We start from the raw sequence: 10,440 nt of genomic DNA, 5'->3' as shown, positions 1-10,440 counted from the left end.
CGTCCATAAACTACATATTTAGTTTTTCAGAAACTACCAAACTGATAAGGTAGTGGAACATTATGACGTCTATTACGGGGGAATATGTTTCCTCTTAATCAATCCCAGGGCGTTGAGAGAAGCCTTGCGCTACGAGGCGTGCTTTGTATCGCATTATTTCATTTTTCTAATTACGCTTCCTCATGAAAACCTACTTATAGCCAACAGGCTTCACATGTGGTGAAGTAGGAACTACTGGCCCAAACACTTTACATTTCGCAAGCGAATCGAGTTCAACCTGGATTGCTTGTTTCTAGTTTGACCAACTTCTTCTACGTCGGCATTCATCAACAGAATGTTGTTCAATGTCATCGTTAAGCATGATGTTAATAGCTATTGTGTATGTAAATGCATCGTCAACGATCATCTTATTCTGATTCTAAACCTCATCTAATACTATGCAATGGACCGAAATCTTTTAATTCTTGGGAGGCTGGTTTGTCTCATCTAAGACATCACCGTAATCTAGAATAACCTCATGCGTTGGAACGGATGAGTAAGCAATGGTTAGATTCAAACTAAGGTCACTAGTTGGTGCTGATTTCCTCTTCAGGGGTTGTGAATCCTTTGAATTAAGAAGTCTGCCATGCTTCAGGGTCAGAGTAGATGATTGGCTAGCCACCAATGTACCAAGCCGCGTGGAAAGTGTGGCCCCCCTCACCTTCGGGGACGATCTAGCCTTCCTAAGTGGGATGGTGACATATGCGGGGTACATCTATCCTTGTAGATGCATTTTCAGTGAGTATATGTGATCTTGTCACTTTTGCTAGATCAATAAAAGCATCTGGCATGCTCTGAGCAATGCTTTGAAGATCTATAATTCGACGCACCTCAGTTTCAAATTGGGCAGTGTGGGGATCTAAATGAAACATAGTGGGAGCATACCAAGACAATTCGTGGCATTCTGCAGGAACGTTAGCATGCTTATCTCCCTTTAACAATGGGATGACTGTCTCATCAAAGTGACAATTCGAAAAATGTGTTGTAAAAAGATCTTTTGTCAAGGGTTCTAAATAGCGAACAATTGATGGCGAATCATAACCGAAATAAATTCTCATTTTTCTTTGAAGACCCATTTTGGTACATAGCAAACATTTTGGTACATAGTGGCGGCACTGTTGGCACCTATAAATGCGAGACGTCATGCTCGTATCGAGCAACCAACTATAACGATGAATGTGTTTGGGTAGCGGTGGGCCTCAGGCAAACCAACAGAGCTGCTTGCAATATTACATATCCCCAGGTAGATACCGGCAATTTGGTTCACATAACCAAAGTCCGAGCTATCAATTGAAGGCGCTTTATGAAAGCTTCTACCAGGCTGTTATGGGTGTGAACATGGGGTACATAATGTTCCACTTCAATCCTTACTGACATGCAATAATCATCAAAAGTCTGTGACGTAAACTCCCCAGCGTTATGCAGTTAAATCAACTTGATCGAATGATTAGGGTGGTGAGCCTTTAGCTTAATAATTTGTGCTAGGAGTTTCATAAATACAATATTGCACGTGGACAATAGGCAAACATGTGACCATCGTGTCAATGCATTAACCAACGCCATAAAGTATCTAAATGGTCAACATGTTAGTTGGATAGGTCCACAAATACCCCCTTGAATCCACTAAAGAAACTTAGGAAGGTCGTGAATAATCTTTGTAATCGAGGGTTGAGTATTCAACTTCCCTAAAGAACACACTTTGCATGGCAGGAATCCGTAGAGAGGTAAGTGATGCCCATGAGATGATTTGAGGATACGGTGCATCATGTCACGTCTGGGATTTCCCAAACGATCATGCCAAAGCAACAAAATGCTTTGGAACTCAGGCATAAAGGCAGCCATATGGTGGGCTTCTATGCCGCGAATGGTTGTGATGTACAACCTACTCAGGAAGCGTTCCAACTTCTTGTGAGTACGCTTCCGACCATATTCGTATGAAGTGATACAATGAAATTCAGAACCATTATCTTCAATGGTTTCAATATGATATTTATTATCTTGAATATCTCTAAAACTCAGCAACGTTCTTCCGGTACGTGGACACTAGAGGGCCTCTTTAATGGTTAAGACTGTACCATTAGACAACATGATACGGACCTTTCCTTATCCTTCAATCAGGTTGGATGAGCCTGAGAGAGTAGTCAGAGCTGCTTTCTTAGGTACAAAGTTAGTAAAATAGTGTAGCTTACGTAATATGGTGTGCGTGGTAGCACTATCAGCCAGACAACTAACTTTCCCACTAAACATATACCTGGAAATAAATTGATTGAATTGGTCACATGCATAAATATAATTCCATTCATTCAATTAATCAATTCGAGAAAATAATATCCATAACATAACAATCCATAATTCAAAAAAAACCAAAACCAAACAAATTATTCCAAATACTTAGAAAAAATTGTTCAAAATTAAACCATAAACCTAGAAAAATAAGGGGGAGGGTTCGGCCACTAGGGGTAAAACACCCTAAAACATGTCTAAAATTTATTTGTCCATAGAAGCTGATGCCTTCTGAAAATCCGATATCTTCATTGTTGTAGTAGCATCTTCTAGATGATCCACATGTGCAAAGTTAGACTCACAATAGGAATGATACTTGGCAATTGGCTCAAGGGTAGCTAGGCATACGCGTGACCAATGATCCCTTAATCCACAGCGGTAACACTTGTCCATTTTAGTGGAAGCCGATTGAACGAGAGATTTTCCCTTGTTCTTAAAGTTTGGGGCCCTAGGGGCAAGGGTTTGCTGTTGCTGGGTCACATTTCCTCCTATGGGTGGGCCTTGACTTTGCGGACCTTGGGCCCGTGGTGGGGTTTGCCGCCCATTTCCATAGCCACGATGATTCTTGCGTCGTTTGTGACTGCTAGAATTGGTCGCATGCGCTTCAGGCGCGGCGTTCAAGCCAATCAGTCGAGCTTGATGATTCTTTATCAAAAATTGGCTCTCCTTTTCAATGAGAAGTAAAACAGAGATTAAATCTGAAAATTTTATGAACTTCTGTGCCTTATATTATTACTGCAAGACAATATTGGTGGCATGGAAGGTAGAATAGATCTTCTCCAAGAGATCTGATTTGGTTAGTTCCACTTTACAAAACTTGAGAAGTGATTGGATTCTACAAACTTCAAAGTTGTATTCATTCATAGACTTAAAATCTTAGATGCGAAAATCCTGCTAGTTATGTCTTACTTCAGGCAAGTAGATGTCTTTCTGGTGATCGAAACAATCGGCCAGAGAAAGCCAAAGGGTGCGTGGGTCCTCCTTAGCAAAGTACTCAGTCTACAGTGCATCATGGATGTGTCTTCGAATGAAGATCATTGCATTAGCTTTCTGAGCTTCATCGACAAGTTTATCATCGGTAGATGCCTCGATGGTGGCTCTAATGCCCTCTGCAGTAAGATGGAGCTTCACGTCTTGAACCCACTTTAGGTAGTTTCTTCCAGATACTTCCAGAGCGATGAAATCGAGCTTGTTCAAGTTCGACATGTCCCTAAAACAAAAGGCACAACAAAAACGTGATTAGTCATATGGTGATCCATAAACATATGTGGTAGAACATTCAGGTCCTATATACATGTATTGGTTTAATTTATGCATGAAAGCTACAGGTTTCATGTGGTAAGTTTTGAATGAAAACTTCGGCTTTCATAGACACTAAATATGAAACTACAGGTTCAATTTAGTTTTATGAATAATTTGTTTATAAAGGAGAGGTTCCTTCAAGAAATACAGAATGCAATATGTTGATTTAAGTATAGTGGGTTTGAGTTTCTTCGGAAACTCAAGTGTGAGAGCTTCGAGACTACGAAAGTATGTCAACGGTTCAAAGTATAAAAATAAATTTTTGAATCATTAATGTCCAAAAGTGATCTTCTGGTCAATAATTTTGGGTTCATTATCAGATTAATGAACTGCAGGTCACTTTTAATTAATTTAATAGATTGGGGCCAAACGGGGTCAATCGTGGAAGCAAGAATAATAACATTCGGGGTTTAAATTATTTAAAATGCCAAAAATTAGCATTGAATTCAAAAAACCATAGCCCAAAAGGATTTGGGCTTGGGTGTCGTGAGTAGGGGAAAGCCCTAGAGGCATATAGGCCTCCAGTTTGGCTGCAGAATAGCCCACATGTGGCTACAAGCCACGAGTTGAGAGACTGGGAAGCCCAGCAGCAACAACTGATGGCGTTAAGGCCGAAAGGTGGACACGGGGTAGGCCCAACAAAAGTTGATTGTGTGTTTGTCCATGAAGCCCAACCGAAGCTGGGTTCGGGTCGGGGTACAGGACAAAGCCTAATAGCCTAATGCTGCTGGCAGTTTGGGTCGAGTACATTTGGACAGGTCAAAGGAAGGTTGCAGGCTTCCATTTGGTTGTGGGCTGGGCTTCGGGCCCAAGTTAAGCCAACCAGGCTGAATGGCATATTGTGTCCGTGTGCTCGCAGCAAAGCCCAGAGGGCTGCTACCATGGTCCAGACGTCGGAATAACGTCGTCCTAGTGCCGTGCTCGACTTGGCTAGGCTGCAAACCAACGCGGAGGATGATGGTGCCACGGCGGTGATGCGGTGGTTGTGCCTCATAGTTCCCAATTTTTTTTATTTTTTCAAATTTTCTAGGGTTTGAAAAGTCCCTAACATGCTTCTAATTTATTTATATGCTTTGAATCATAATTCCACATAGCAATTTAATTACGTAATGCATGAAATATATATATATATATATATATATATTGGCAAATATATGAAACATATACAATATATATATCAGAAGTAAAGTATAAACATAGGGGTTCATGTATCATGGAGAATATTTTCATGCTTCAAGGTCGTTTCAAATATCTTCCTTTATTTTAAGCGTATTTGATTGGCAGAAAACAAATAAGAGCCTTTGAATTTTGTGGAATATAGCCTCCTCCTACGATCCATTAGTTCCTCACCTTCTGGCAAGAGCGTGCTAATAACGTGTTGTAGGCCTATTTAACTGAGTTATTCTAAGGGAATATAGAGAGGGGGCAGTCGGCAATGAGAGAAAGAAGAGAGATTTAATTGTGAGGTGTGTGTTGTATCACCCCATTGTGCATTTATTTATAGTACTAGGATAAGTAAAATTCTTACCCTTATAGTTAATCAACTCCTAATAGGAATATAAGAGATATTCCTAGATTTATTAGGATTTACACAAACTGATATATTTATTCTATGATACGATTTCAAGTTGCGATTCATTCATAAACACTTTTTTTTTTTTTTTGGTGAATTCTCTGTTGTCCATTGTTGATATCATTTGGCCACCATATCAAATATTTCGAATGCCTCCCTAGCTGATGTAGATGAGAACGATCCCCTGCTGATGCTGCTGATGCATTAACATGACTCCTAAATGTAGGATTAAGCCAAAAAAAAAAAAAAAAAGTTTATCTCAGTATCAGTGTCAATGCAGCATGTGAACATTTCATAGACATCTCTGTATTTCTCTCCCATGCTTGGTGAAACTCCTAGTTTGGCTTCTGCAAAAATGTTATAATCTCTCTCTTGTAATTTAACGTCTTTGATGCAGGATAATATTTGTTCAGAAACTTTGTACGCAACTGCTGCCAAGTAGTGACACTAAAAGAAAAATGGCCTTTGGGCACAAAATTAGGGACACACATAAGGTGTTTGTGTCTGTTATAGGGTGAAAGAGTGCTCATTTTGTAATGGGCACCATGAATTGTGTGCAATGTTAAGCAATGTGGACACAAACACATTATTGGGCACAGAGCCATGACTTTTGTGCCTTTAATGTCAGCAATGAAATTTTTTTATTAATTTTCAATGACACCATTGTGTCCTATAATTTAATATATTTAAAGTAAAAGTACATTTTTTGTGCCCTTTGTTTAAAATAATGTTTTAAAGGTGGACGAATCAAATGACCCTACGTTCTCTCTCTTTTCTCTCAAATGTCTCCGCGCTCTCTCTCTCACACTCAGACTGACTCTCTAACCTCTCAGATCTCTCTGCACTCTCTCATCTCCTCCTCTGCTATGTCAACAGCCTCGGACTCAACACTCTCTCTAATCCCTCGAATTGTTTCTGCACTCTCTGCTCTCTTCCTCCTCCTTGTCCTCCTCAACCATCTTCCTCCCTCTCATATACTTCCTCTTCCTCTTCACTTTCACGCAACAGCGCCTCCGTCCACCTATCACCAACGGCCGCCAAATTAAACTCCTAGAATCCTTTTTCCGTCCTCTTTCCAACCCCCAAGTTAGTTTCTACAAATTCGTAACCGAATTTCCTCAATTTCAGATGTAAGAAACTGTGACCATTGGTTTTCCGGCCAATTTCTGGCCAAGCCTGTTGGAATTGGACCTCGACCCAAGAGATCAGTGAACAGATTTTGGGTGTCCACATAGTGCAAGCAAGCTAAACTTTGGCGGTTGGTTATGACAGTTTTTTTGGTGCGTAGCGTTTCGTTCCTACCATATGGGTAACGCCATTCCTTTCTTGATTAGAATTATTAACTTCTATTGGTATTCATGAGTGATAGCTATTCTTTGTTTGAGATGGGTAATCTTGGTTGAGAAATTTGTTCTAATCAGCCGCAAAATATGGTCGGAAGTTTGTTGTCCTTGAAGTTCATGACTTGGAATCGTCGGGGTTGTCCCCGGCTAGGATATTTTGTCAAGCTTCCTTATTAGATCGAATAAATTATCTTGATGTTTTCTATTGTATCTCAAATAAATTTGTCATTTGCTGTTGCATCTCATGGTCAGTGTGGGGGTTTCCTGTTATTAAGGAACTCTATTTCGGTTAATTTTAAGAATACTAAAGTTCCGATATGTTTTTGGATGAAAGGTGACCTTTCTTTTTTATATTGGAGGGGTGTTGCATAATATTTGATACCTGCACGGCTGCACACAAGTCAATAACATGAAACATGGAGGGTGTGTAAATCCATCTGTCTCAGAGGTTTTGAGTTTCATATGTATAGTCAATTATCGTACGTTCAAAGTTTGTTATTGACCAAAAGAAAGAACTAAGTAATTGATTATTAATCAACTGATGATAAAGTAACTTATTTTGTAAAATGTTGGTAATTCTAGTTTTGTAGACTGTAAGTGATGGAGATATGTGACCTTTTCTGAATTAATTTGAGGAATATTACAAGCGTACACCGGTGTTGAAAATTAAATTGTTGGAAGATGATGGGAAGCCAAGGGTTATGGCTACTCTGAATAATAATAATAAAATCTAATCTTTGTTATTTGTTCTGGGAATGTCATGGATAATTATATTCTAGTAACGAGGTACATGACTTCTTTGTCAAAGCTCATGTTTTGTGTTCAGTTCATCATTTTGTGTCTTGGAAAAGAACAGATCAAATAATGTAGAAAGTTTCAGTTTGATTGCTTAGTTCAGATTACTTTAAGAAATTTGGGTTTGAGCGGACATTTTTTTGCGGTAATTGTTATCCAGCTTTCTTGTTCAGATGCAATTGCGTTCTAGTCATGTGCAAAAGAAAAATGTACCTCACTAGCAAAATGCTTTTCGAAATTAAAATGAACATCCAGTGCTGACTTGTTCTTTGCATTTTGCTTCATGTGCAGAGAGCATGAAGTATATGGAAGAGTGGCTCTCTTCTCTGAGGAGCAGCTGACACCGGATGAAATGGATACTGGCCTAGTTTGATGTAATTACTTACTAGTAGTATGGGACTGGCTAATATAACTTTGAGCAGCAGAGATGGGAGCCTTTGCCTTGGGATTGACTTGGAAGGAGGTTGCTGCTATCGTCTTTTCGCAGTTCAAAATTATGGTACTAGATCTCTTTAAGGGAATTAGATCTCTCATAGCTCAAAATGATATATATTTAACATGTAGATCTACATAGTTCATGCCTATTTTGGTTTAAAAGTAGAATTGGCTATATGATGTTCACCATATACTACTGAATATCATGCAAAACCCTTTTTTGGATTGAGGTGTTGGTTGTTAGTCTTATACTCTTTGAAATAGTGCTTGCAAATTCTTTTTAAGAAAACATACAATTGCCAAATTACTCCACATGTATAAAAGTAATTTGTTTAAAGGATGGAATTGGTCTTTTAGTATTATGTGTACTCATGCCTTTTAGTGATGTTTTGTACTTGTGATTAGGTTAATTGCGTGGAGTATCTGGGGACCGGGGCGTGACAATAGATGCCAAATGGTATTGTATCTCATTTTGGAGTTTGGTGTCGTGAACCCTTTTGTACATACAAGTTTAAAATATATATGCATATATGTTTATATGCACGTGGCATGAGGTCATTGATTTTTTGGGTGCAGTACATCTTAATTCTAAGAAGAGCAGATTTGACTCTGTAAGTGCAGGTATCGGATTGGTCCGCTCTCTGTGTAAGTACATCTCTACATATCTTTATTTCCTCAATTATATTTGACTTTCTTATGTTGAGTTGCCAAATTAAAGATATTGCACTACTTTTTCGATACTACATTGAATCTGGAACATGCGAAACATTAAATTTTGAGTGTTAATTATTGAACAGGGGCTGCATTTTAAATTTGTAAACATCCACTGTAATGGTTTGGGGCTTGATGGTTGTACCAAATCTCTTTTTCTTATTCCCATGTTCATGTCCATGTGTAGACCTTTTTGTAGCTTTCTAAGTTTGGGTTTTTCTTGATGTGTGCTTACGTGGTTTGGGATTACTTTCCTTTGCAGGCCTGGGTGATATATAAAGCTTTGTGCTTTCAGATTAAGGTAAAGTTTGATTATATCTTATAGTTAATTCTGATGCCCATCGCAAGGTGTATAATGTTTTTCCATTACACTTATGTGTTCTGTCAATTAAACTCTAGACCAACTACTGATCTCATAAGTTCTTTAAATTCAGGTTTCTTATATGTTGTAGGAAATGGCATATTTTGAGATACTCTGCATCTTTCTTTCTTTAGTTCTTTACATTTGAAAGAGTGAGAATTATATTGTTGGGACTTCGGATTCTATTTTTATGTCCTAGTTTGTGTGAGGATTGCTTGCCATCCATACCAAAGTGTCAGGCAAAAGTCTTTATGTTTCAATCCCAAACAAGTGCATGTATACATAGCAGAATTACACCAATTAATCTGTGGGAGGAAGGATATACAACAGCTCATGAGATAAAGATAAAGAATCATAATTTGAAAATTTGGAAGCCACTACATGCTCATTTCTTGTTGCTGTGTAAATTTTGAAGGGTCCGACACTGACACTCAAGCAGCATTTTGGAAAGAAAATTTTGGAACTAGAAGATGAGAAAAGAACTGTGCAGGTTCACTTAAAACCTTAATATTTGATGTTCTTATTCTTGAGAGAACCGATATTCACTTAAACCTTCATAATTTTAGTTGGGGATAGAACGTGTAAAATTATTGTTGTTTTTATATATAATGGTTGTGAATATCTTTGTAAATTGTAATATTATGGATGTTTGTGGTTGTGGGCTGTTTTAATTTATGAAAAAATAATTTTTTGTTTAGCCTCAATCTCAATTTGTAGGTGATTTCGGTTTTTAAATTTTTTTTTTTTGGTTAAATAATTGACATATTGGGCACAATAACAATAAATGTGCTAACATGGGTGGCAGCAATCATCTGACAACTTTCTCATAACTGGGCACAAAAGGACCTTTATTTGTGCTTACACTTTTCAGCACAGCATACCTTGTACTCTTTGATCAAAGGTGACGCCCATAGAGGGCACATATAGAAACTTAGTTGCTGCACTGTTGCTATTGGGCTATGGGAACATATATTGGTGCTCTTTGGCCTCAAAGGCCACAGATAATTTATTGTGTGCAGTGCCCATATTTTTTGTAGTGTGATACTATTAACTGGGAGGGTGGATAGCCATATTTTTCGCCCTTTTCTTTAGAGTGAACGGAAAAAGACCGAGCTTGATAGCCTCAGCAAAAAAACCTTGATCATAATATTTTGGCATTCCACTAAAAATTCTGTAATGTGCATATTGGGATCCTCGTTTAGCAGCCCACATAAAGCATGTCAAATTTCAAGCATATGGTGCTTGCTCTCGAAAGCATCACCTTGCTCCTGGTCCGGATACACAATACATCTCAGGAAGTCATTGGCACGGGCCTCCAATGATTCTCTGAGTGGCCGTAAAAATCAACAAACAGGTACTGCAGAAATGTTCCATCTTCACGATTGTCACCCCACTCCTTTTTTTTGTATTTTTTAATATATGATACGGTTTCAAAATTGCGGTTCATTAAAAATAATCCATTTATTCTATAATTCCTTCTCCCCTCTAATATAAATTGAAGTAGTAATATTGCATGTAATAAAATAAAATTATTAATTAAGGTGTAAAAAATCCACTCTTATAAAACTGTACAGAATATAAATACGAAACTTGTAACT

At 38.2% G+C, this 10,440-nt stretch overlaps 1 long non-coding RNA gene across 1 annotated transcript; it reads left to right on the top strand.

Moving 5' to 3' along the window:
* The first annotated feature begins 7,695 nt into the window (after positions 1-7,695).
* On the top strand, positions 7,696-9,539 carry LOC137716002 (uncharacterized). The gene is made up of 5 exons (XR_011065617.1): positions 7,696-7,834; positions 8,176-8,227; positions 8,347-8,415; positions 8,744-8,782; positions 9,258-9,539. It is a non-coding gene; the product is annotated as an uncharacterized lncRNA (long non-coding RNA).
* The last annotated feature ends 901 nt before the right edge of the window (positions 9,540-10,440 follow it).

Source organism: Pyrus communis, chromosome 14 (genome assembly GCF_963583255.1).
Source record: "Pyrus communis chromosome 14, drPyrComm1.1, whole genome shotgun sequence".
Classification (NCBI taxonomy): domain Eukaryota; kingdom Viridiplantae; phylum Streptophyta; class Magnoliopsida; order Rosales; family Rosaceae; genus Pyrus; species Pyrus communis.
This window is presented reverse-complemented; position numbering and strand designations above follow the sequence as displayed.